We start from the raw sequence: 11,020 nt of genomic DNA, 5'->3' as shown, positions 1-11,020 counted from the left end.
ATGAAACGTTATCGTTTTGTTGGTATCAAATTGAATGATTTTGCCGAGAGCGAACTTATGATGTAGCTGACATAATAACGTGGGCCTCCTCCCAACCCGACACGCTTGACTGAAATTTGGTGAACAAAATAAAAAGCTTGCGCCACGACATTTTTCTATAGGTACTGATATTAGTCGTTCATGATTTACTCTCCACGTATGTATAAAGATTTTTGTTTTTATGCACAGACAGTATAGACTAATCCTTTATCCGCTCAATGTCACTGACCCTGGCCTCGAGGGATTGCGGAACATTTACTCTGTCTCAAACCACTATGATAACAGTTGAACTGTAGTACAACCAACGTGGTTTGGAAGATATGCATTTCTCCACTTCAGCCATACAGGGCTTAAATACAGATTTTCAATAAAAGTTCACCAACCCTCTATGGTTAGAAATGGACGCGCCCCGAGCTGCGATAACCCGGGTTTATGAATTTGGTTTAATCAGTGACGAGGTCTGACGCATCGTTTCGTCACCTGTGCCGAGAGAGAACCTCTGGGCTCGGCGTGCGCATGTGTGTGTCGGGGAGGGGCAGACCAGTTCCACCACGCTGTCTTTTCTTGCGAACAGATTTTACATACTTGGGTACCGACTGGTGACATAACGGGCTAGTACGTTAACTCTTTCTTCCAAGCCTCCGCAAAGAACGGACTAAAAAGCCGGTTAGCCTCGGGCTTGCGAGGGGCGAAGAAAGACCGACCGACCGACTGACGAGTCCGTAACACGACCCCGACCGCGCGCTGACGACGGAACAGGGAACTGTCAGTATTTGCAGAAGACTGGAAGGCGAAGTGACCTCCATTCAACAACAACCAACATGGGTAACAGACTCTCCTTCAGCCTGGGCGGAAAGAACAAGAAGAAAGATGACGGCGGCGTGCAAGTTGTGAGCGTAAAGCAGACCGGAGACACGGTGGTGAGTAAACGCCCGGACACTTTTAACTCTAACATGTGTGTGATGTATTAACGATTTGAGCCAAAGCTAACACAATTATACATTGTACAAGCAGCACACATCAAGACGAGCCCTCGGGCGCTTGTAATCTGAATCGCTGGCTCTCATTTAGCTCTGCCTGCTGCTTTTGCTTATAACTTCTGTTTACATGTGAAGAGAGCTTATCGATAGACCTCACGGCTTTGGTATGTGGGTCAAAATACATGAGTACGAAGTCGACTGTATTTCGCATTATTGCATTTGAAAGGCATGTGTCGGGACTGACTTTTTTGTTGTACAGGGCACGCAGTCGAACACGATTAACACACAAAATCAGTCGCGATCATGAAATATCTGGGTTAAACACCATGATAGATTGCGTTTTAAGTTTGCTCACTGGAGAGTCATGTACTATGCAACTGAGTAAGGCATGGTCAAAGTATTTTTCCATTGCATGAGGGGAGGGGTAGATCATGTATTATCGATTTAAGTGGACAGGGGGCATCTTCTCGAACGAACTTTGACACTACCCGACACACCCTATCCGTATCCGCGTGAATCAGTTAAATGGTGCGCGAGAAATAAAGTTGAATGTTGCGTCATACATTGTGTATTGATTACTGTCTTTTCCTTTAACGTTATCACTGAGAAGTAATTCGATAAGAAATGGCTCTGACTCATGTGGCGTATGATATGATGTACATAGTTTTGGTATCATGACAAGCATGGCAAATATTCATAAACGACATGCACGAACAATGTGATCTGACAACGTCTGAGCTTTCAACGACAGGCGTATTGAAATAAGTGTGGCTTTGCCTGTCATAAACTTCCGCTTCTTTCCATGTACCATAGCCGTGATACCAGGCTTGTTACGACAGCATTATGCGTAGAAAATTACCATACAAGCCTCACAAGCCTGTACAGCAAGGCCTAGGCCGCCATGACATGCTTGGGCGAGAGAAAACAGGCTAGTAGGGTCCTTGCCAAATAAGTCCGTCCGGAAAAGTTAAGTGGCACAGACATAAAGATTGTTTCTCTTCTGTCTGCACCCCTATTCCCCGGTCACGTCACGTCTGAGCTTAGCCGCGTTGACTTACAACCGAGCACAACGCCGGCTTTGTCGGGCATATCATGGGGAGGGGTGCAGGACGAGCCTTGTTGTTGAAGCCACAACACCAGACTTGCCTGTCGAGTCAGCCATGTTTGACTGAACAATATCTCCACTTGATCAAGAAGTTCTCAAAAGGTCACCCGCGCTGGCGGCTCTTGTCTGACAGAAAAGTGCTTGTACACATAAACGTTTTGAAGAGTTTTTAATGATGCCGACGAGATTCTCATCCCGTGTGTTGTATGTATTTGCTGACAGGAACAGGTGTTGTATTGCAGGTGCCTGCGTGTATGAAGTGTCTTCAAACCAGTCGGTTAGATACTGTGTCGCCTTTTTTTTACATATTTGAAATAATGAATAAACTTAAGCCCGAGATTGAATTCACAAAAAAATTCCAAATCCCCAATGGCCATGGCGGATAGCACGTGGCGTCCTTTTGTTCAACCCTTTTTTGGTGTGATTGAGAAGTGTGTACAAACATATAGTTTCAACTTGCCACATCACATTCATTTGTTGACAAGGCGAAGTCCCTAGAGTGAAACATGATTCAAACATCCCTGCGTATGTTTGCCAGTCAGTGGAAAGGTTGAAGTTTGCATTGGTGTACGGGCGTCCCTTGTGTTGTGACGATTTTTCTGTTTTTCTTTTAATTACGTCTCTCTCTTCGTGCCGATCTGTCGTCAAATTTGGAGCAACTTTTCCCAAATGGCTGCTAAAACTCTATCCTTTGTTTGGGTGATCTAATAATATATGGCTGTTATTGTAGGTGTGTACTCTCACCTGCGGCTAACGACCCGTATGTGAGCGCCGATAATTGTTAACGGGTGTGTGATGACCCACCAGTGTCCTACTGTAACCTCTTTTCAACAACGAGCAATTATGTAGGTCAAGACGGCCTTTAGGCGTGCATAAAAACGTGCCGCGATTGTTGACATATGATCTGCAAGTCCAAGCAGATGTCGGGAGGGTGAGAGCGTAATGTTTTCTGACGGCTTGCTTTTCTGTGAGAAAGAAATGATTTGGAGGAAATTTAATGTCACAATATTTTGTGACAGTTTTGATGTACAGTATGCTTATTTTTATGTCAAAAAATCAATAAACAAGCAGAAGTGGCGCCAAATTTAGGTCGTCTTACGTGAATTAATCTCATTACAAAGCTATAGCTCAACCACTCATCTACAAACGATTTTTACCACAAGAAAGCGACGTAGTCTCGATCGTCTGATCGAATTAACCCAAAACATGTCTGACATGATATGATCTGGACTGTTCCATTTTGTAAAAGTTGAACGGGTCGTTTGGTACACTTATCGCAAGTACAAATGTATCATGTTTTTGATTTCTGGACATCTTGTCCTAATAAATGTTGATTATACCTTTAAACCATTTTATAACTCGAAACGTCAAACGTTATCTCAATTGTTTTTAAACCTTTCGACTTTGTAGATTGATTAAACACACCCTTTCACTGTTTGAATGGAGCATCCCCATGTCATTGACCCCTTACCTGGAGGTATCAGTTGATGCAATAGTTGTTTACCTGACAGAACTAGGCCGTCTGTCACACTGCTGACGTATCAGTGTCCAAATCCGACGCTATGTTCATTCAAGGAGGTTAAATACTTGGTTCATTCAAACTATTTTCTTTGTGTTTCTTACCGTATGTATACAATTTGTAGTATTTCATACCGGACATACTGTCTCTGGAAGGTAGGGAACGTCGGAAATTACCCGTATCCCCCGTTGGGCAGATAACATATTTTCGCGGCGCTATCTACACCTGACCCTGAATATCGCACGTAGACGGAACAGCTTTCTCAGGGGCATACCACAAATGATCATGGCGGAGGGGGTGTAGAAGACCTTGAAACTGCACCGATAAACAACGCAAAGTTTGTTATCAAGACCATTTTCTTAAATCAGGGCACATTCGCATCTATGCAGTGCATTAGAAGGGGATACCTCCTTAATAGAGTTTTATATAGTTTACAACCGTTACATGGATACGAAACTTCGAAGAAACTACGGTATTAGATATTTAATGTTAAAATTAGACCTGCGCCCACCAACAAAGTATCCTGTGCTATAATTCGTGAGTCTGTTGTTACAATCTGGCATCCGTTGATACGATTACAGGATCTAACGTTATCAGTCGGATGTATCTTGCATGAATGTGCATGGACTCACGTAGGATGACGTAACCTTCCCACAATGCTCTACAGAAGTAGGTCAACAGACGGGCTATTTCAAGGGGATAATTAGGGAGGAGGGGTCTAAAATTAATCGTCCATGTCCTCTGTGTTTCCACAGTTGTTACCGATTACGTGGTGACGGCAAGATCCCCGCCCAAGTTCCTCTCAAAAATCAGATTGCTCCACTTCTGTACCTTTCTTTTCTAGGAGTAAATTCCGAGCCTTGAAATGTAGGTTATGGGACGACAGTACTGGGTCAGGGTCCACCTATTGACGAGTTTTGTATACTGAGCAAAATATTTACATACAAGCATGATGGGAGGTTAACGTTGCAAACATTCCCCAACTCTACGATACCATGCCCTGATTTCATGGAATGTGAAGAGACAAACAGTCAACAGGTCCCACTGTGAGTTCAGTGAAAACATTTCAGCGAAGAAATTAACATTTCTTCTCGATCAATAAAGAATATTGTTTGCACTACTTCATTCATAGCGATATCAGGTTGAATAACAGTGCTGATGAAATAAACGGATTAACTCGAATAAGTTCAAATCGTATTCTAGTTCAACGCGATTAAAAAGGATAAGCGGTAATGATTACGACATGAGGGCCATATATGTATATATATATATAGATATTGAAATCATAATGAAATCATACATGAATATCATACATTCTTAAGGAAGAAATGTCATACTATATACATAAGAGATAACCATGTGTAATGATTTTTTCTACAATTCGTCTCCCGTTATATATGGCAAACTAGCTGAAATCCACGTTTCTCTACGTCCAATCTTAGAATGGTTGTGGATTTACTGCAGAGAGCAAGGAGGTTTAAAAAAAATTTTTAACCTCCTTGCAGAGAGCATTGCTAGTGTGTGATAACCGTTTACTAACCATGTAAATACATCCACCAACTTCCGCAATACACTTTTTCGAGTTCTTTTTTCCGGGAATTGACAGGCATCCTCTGAATTGCAGGGCGGCCGTCTTTTGACCCATCCTACAGAATAGACCGACCTTGACTGTTTAACTCAACCAACGAGAACATGGCAATTAACGGTTCGACCTAGCCTCTACCAGGCTTCGGGAGGCGGCTGGGAAGAGTAGAAAACGGCCCAACATGCCAAAAGAGTTTGGTCCGTGGAGAGAACAGTTCGGGAGCGGCGAACTGTTCTCTCAACGAACAAACTTCCATGGTATGTTGGGCCGTTTTTTACTCTTCCCAGCCGCCTCCCGAAGCCTGGTAGAGGCTGGGATGTCCGGGCCATTGGGTTATTAATAGCTCCGTAGAGAACCCGTGCACCTGACTCGATCGTCTGTCGAAGAAAGGACCCGACATAGGCGGCACATGACGTGTAACAAAACAATGTCCCGTCTGGCTTGACCTGTATTAGCTCAGTTGTTTGGGCTAAGCCCAGCAAAGCCTACATTATATATCACCCACCCTCCAGAGCAGGGTTAGTGGCTCGGCCCGGAAGGGTCCTCCTCAACTCCTCCTCTTAGTTGAGGAGGAGCCTTCCGGGCCGAGCCACTAACCCTCCTCGGGAGGGTGATATCACCTCGCCTCATTTTTTCCATGGCTCAGCTGTTACGGATACGATTTTGGAGATGGGTGGTCTAGAGCTTTAGCTACCCATGAGTTCAAAGATTCTTCTATAACGTTAGTAGATCTAGTTACCTGTGGCAACATAATACCGTTAGTAATACACGGAAGTCTAAGATATTGTTTACTTACTCATTGTAACCCGCCCCCGCGCAAACCTTGCCGTGTGATCGTGACATTTATTTCCCTTTTACACAGTATGAGAAAATGTCTACCCAGTCAGCTTAGAACTTAGAGCTTAGAAGATGTGTTAAACCAGCTTGCACCTGCTACCTTCTCCGATCCTCTTACGCAGAGGAAAGTCAAGTAGCATGTCTGCTGCAGATGCATGACAAGTTTTCAACATTGATACTTGTGTATTAGAAGAGCCTCCTGGCGACAAATGTCAGAACAGCTGTAAGCACAGAGACTGAGCTAAGCGAAGGGGTCAACTGAAATTATCATTTTACAGTCGTGAATATATCTTCTGGTCTTTTGAACCAAGACTGTGACCATGAACTAGACATGACCTCTCTTGTTACTGTGCCAGCTTTGAGGGGAGGTCATATTTGTTTGAGTACGGGCGCATAGTGCCAAAAGCATTGCGTCTCCCCCAGGATAACTAGGGATATTTGCGACATACTAGTAAGTGAGACATGTTGATGACCCTGGCCACGAAACTGGGTGATAGAAGGACAAGGGCGTTATATAAGTTTCGGCGTTTTAAGTCTCACTTTCATAAACCTTACTGTCAAACACGAGTGTCCGCGGGTTAGTGAGGTCTTATAGGGGTGTTTGGGAGACGCGTACTAGTATTTGCAAAAACGTTGTCTGAAGACACGGCGCAATAATTTTGATGAAGTATATGTTAGTTGACGTAAAAGAAATATGGGCGTTAGTGTTCATTTTTATTTTGTCATGAAAGGGGGTTGTAGAGTGTTGCACTCGTTAAGAATTACAGTAAGGGTTTGCTCGATGTTTCTCAGCTGTCACGGCGGAATTATTAATATGTCAGGATAATCTAGGAAGAAAGGTAGATAAATGAGAACTATAAATCATCAACCGTCCCAACAGTCCAATGCGATGTATATTGTATCTGTCGTTAGTCTGTCGTTAGTCTATCGTATACCTGTCGCGCGTTTGTCGTATCGTAACGGCGTGTAAGAGCTCGTGCAATTTACACGTACGTCTAGATAAACGTACGTTCAGAATCACCCTCAACACCACTATGTAGGCGGAGACCATTTTACGTTTGTCATGGCGCAACACTGGTAAATGAACATTCCAACGTGACGGCTGTATCCTCTAGCTGTCGTGCCTGGACCCCTCCCTTCCAACTGACGACCTTGTTTGTGCCTTATACACACAGACGTTCATCTCGGCCTTGTTTAGACGGGGCGTGCCGAGTGTGTTTTCCTTGTTTGCCAAACAACTATTTGTGGCTTCTGAACGATTGTCGTAAACAACTCTTGTGTCAACTGTTTTCATTTCAGTTCTTATAGAAGGGACTCTCGCGTTGTGTTCTGATAACCCAAAACAATCGACTTTCTCTCGATATGAGCCATGTGTATTGTCTTAGAGCCATCCACGTGGTTTGGCATTCTAAACATGTTATGACTTACATATCAATAATGGGCTGTACATAGTCTGTTCTGTTGTTGGATGTAATGTCCAGACATTTTACTAGTGGGTCTGAATATAGATACGTGACACAGGATGTCCAATTGATAATTCACGTAACTACAGATTTGGAGGAAAACTCCACCTATGTAAGTAGCAAAGTAAAAATTTTCATTTTTGGCATGGATATTTTAGTCTGTTGTAAAACGCAATCCTCCAGCGAGTTTGGCTCGTATCCTTATGAATTTTTACTTTTACAAGTTCTGTAAGCAGACAAACATAAGCAAATAACAACATACAGACTGTACACTGAGAAATAAGCTCATTCAGCAGATCTTGATACGGTCTTAGTGACAGGCAGGCCTTCACCACCAACTGTGCAGGACGTGATCCTAGATCCTACATGTATGCGAGGCTAACTACATACAGTGACAGAAGGTGACACCGTGTTAAGCTAAGGTCCCAATTACGCCGGTGCCCGTCGGGGATGTAGCCCCGGCTGGCCCCGGCCGGGTTCAGGAGTCGAGCGGGCATCGGCTGTCGTGGTCACAATTAACAGTTTCCTTCAGTAGCATTTTGTTAGAAATTTTGTCACCCTCTTTGGTCGGTATCCGGCAGGCACCCGGCATGTACCCAGCAGATTCTCTGACGATGTCTTGTATTGACCTATACGTAATGCAGAATTCACGTATTTGTTGTGATCATTTGATCTGTGAGGTCACACATTTTACCCGGGTTTACGAAGTACACACCTTTATTCTGTTCATCTGGTCTGTGACGTAAGAAATGTGTCCCGGTGGAATGCCGGCAACCGGAGGGGTACCTCTCGGTGTTCTCACGATGAGGTCACGGCGTCTTTTTGTCAGCGGGGCCCGGGTAGAATTTAACTCAGAATTAAATCCTTCTCGGGGCCCCGACGGGCCAAAAAATAGCCCGGTAGCCGCAGGGTGCCCCGCGGGGCCACGTCGGGGTCCCGCCCGAAAGTGGTAAAAAAACAGCCCGGGAACTACCCGCCAGGGCCCCTTTTCCCAATTGGGACCTTAGCTTTACTCACACACACACGCAGGCAACACTCAAGTGACAAGAGGCAAGACGAACACTGTCGTACAGAGCGCAGGAGAAATGTTGAACCCACAGAAGCCAGCGCAGACACGCAGGAAGGCTAGGAGAGACGCGGCACATACTAATGTCCTTAATCGCACCAACCCCCGAAGCCAAACACGATATCCTGATCCGAGCGCAGTGGAATGGCATCAATGTACAAAAGCTTCCTCAGTAGTTGATGAGTGACTATATGGCTGGCATCCAGCGGGAGCAGAGCCAAGTTTCCTACACAGTTAGTCCTAACATCAAGTGTATATATATCACCACTTCCCCCTTTACACCCCACTGTGTGCAGCTGAATAGCCGGATAATAGTTAACGTGGCAGTGTTTCAGTGTTCAAGTACAGTGGATAGAAAAGAGGTAGTCATTTTACAGAGCTGCTTATCGTCCATGATCGTTGGCATGCGGCGATAGCTATATACATGTAGCTAGCTGGGTTCCCTCCCTCACCCCTCCTCCATGAGCCAGGATAATAGCCAAATTTAGCCAAGACGGTCGCAGTGTAGTAAGACTATACGAAAAGGACATATATTCAGTCATGATGATGGTATTTGTATAATACTCGATGGATAACTGTACTCCCAAAGAGAAATTGTAGCGGAGCACAATTTTTATCTTCTGCACGAAGTCTGGCTAAAAAAACGTGTAAGCCTTGTCCTCACGTGAATTTTTGGTATTACTTTTTGATGAAAAGTCCCCGTGCTCTTCTGACACTGGGTAATACCAAAAAACTCGACCAAATAAACAAAAACACCTCAGTTGGAACGAGACATTGAATGATTTGTAATTTTCCGGTTACTATTACTAAGAAGCTAGACTTTAGATAGAGTAGAATCTGCTTTACACATCTTGCATGGCGTCTTCACTTCAGTTTGCCAACCACTTGTAAACCTTGTTATCTCCAGTTTGATGCATCCAGTTTAATCCACACATGACGAGTAGTATGACAATGGACCCTGCTAACAGACAGCTATGTTTTAAGACGTTTGCTCAGCCGAGACCTTGGACCGGAGCGGGTGGCCTTACCCAAACCCTGGCTTCAAGTCGGAAATGTCAATGTTGATCTAAAGACAGGCCAAAACGAAATGTTAGGATTTCTTTTAAGTACAATGTATCTCTTTCAGTTCAATCCTCAAGACGACTTGGAATGCTGTTTATTCTCGCATGGCCAGTATGAATGGAGTGTTCGGGGTCCAACACAACCACTCACCCCGGCACATATTCTAACGTTTAATTTTCTGTCTATTTATTGGAAGTATTTGCGGAATGTTGATGTGCATGTCTTCGTAGATAAGATACTGGTTAACTACTACAGTAATTCTATAAGGTAGTATGCTACCATGTTAGCTTCCATAAGATTTTTTTTGGGTATTCGTATATTCATTCCCGTCCCGCGCGGTGGACGGTTGAATTTAGTATTGCACACACCTGATTGGGGCGTTTATAATGAAGAAGACCTTTATTGTGCACTTTTGCTCCACTTCTGGGATAGGTACAGGTCAGATGTGTGACGACCATACACAAAACAACTAACATGCGTATAAAAACTACCGATTTCCCCAATAAGGGCCAGATCAGAGCTCTGGGGCCAGATCACAGTCGTCGCACGATCGTCGTACGATCGCAAACAGACGGTATTCCTGAGATAGTCTTGTATATGTCGTAAATTTCAGCTGTCTTTTTACGGCTCTGCTTGAAAATTCTACAGAAAAATCGTGGTCTACGACAAACGTGACGCCGTGCCAGTACAGGGGGCGTGGCTACATTTCTGTCCCTATATCGTCCCGTCTTACCCCGAGATGAGAGTCACGTGGAATGTTAATGTATATAACTACAACGAGGGAGATTTAATAAGGCTAAAGCAATTAATGAAGCCTTCAACGCACGGGTGACCTTCACTACCTACGCGTGTGTTCGGTAAATAATGACGGCATGTTTTAGTACATGTGCGGGTACGTCAGAATATCCTTTTACCCGTCTATATGCAGTCTGTACATCTTCGCTTCATGGAGGGAGGGGGCTGTATGATGACTAAAGCTTGAGTCTACCAGCGTTTCATCGAATAGACATTGACAAATGTTGGACCGGCCCGTCGCCCATTCCTGGACTGCTCGGGACCCTGTGTTGTTGACGAGGCCAGAATAACGGATCTGATTGTTGAACGTTAATGTCGCATGTTGGGAAAGTGGACTGAAGATGAATGAATGATTTCTGAAGAGCAAAAATTCACGCGTAATGTTTCAATATGACGACAAGACACACTTACCCAAAGGCTAAATCATTGTCATAGACACATTTCTTGTTGTGGCACACGTTGCTAATCGCCAAAATGTCAGAAACGTCTGCATATGAAGCTGATGACCCGCATGATAAGGTATTGTGATGCCGAGGAGCGGTTATACCGGCTAGACAGATACAGACCCG

The sequence above is a fragment of the Branchiostoma belcheri genome, unplaced genomic scaffold (genome assembly GCF_001625305.1).
Source record: "Branchiostoma belcheri isolate BF01 breed outbred unplaced genomic scaffold, Haploidv18h27 scaffold32, whole genome shotgun sequence".
Classification (NCBI taxonomy): domain Eukaryota; kingdom Metazoa; phylum Chordata; class Leptocardii; order Amphioxiformes; family Branchiostomatidae; genus Branchiostoma; species Branchiostoma belcheri.
This window is presented reverse-complemented; position numbering follows the sequence as displayed.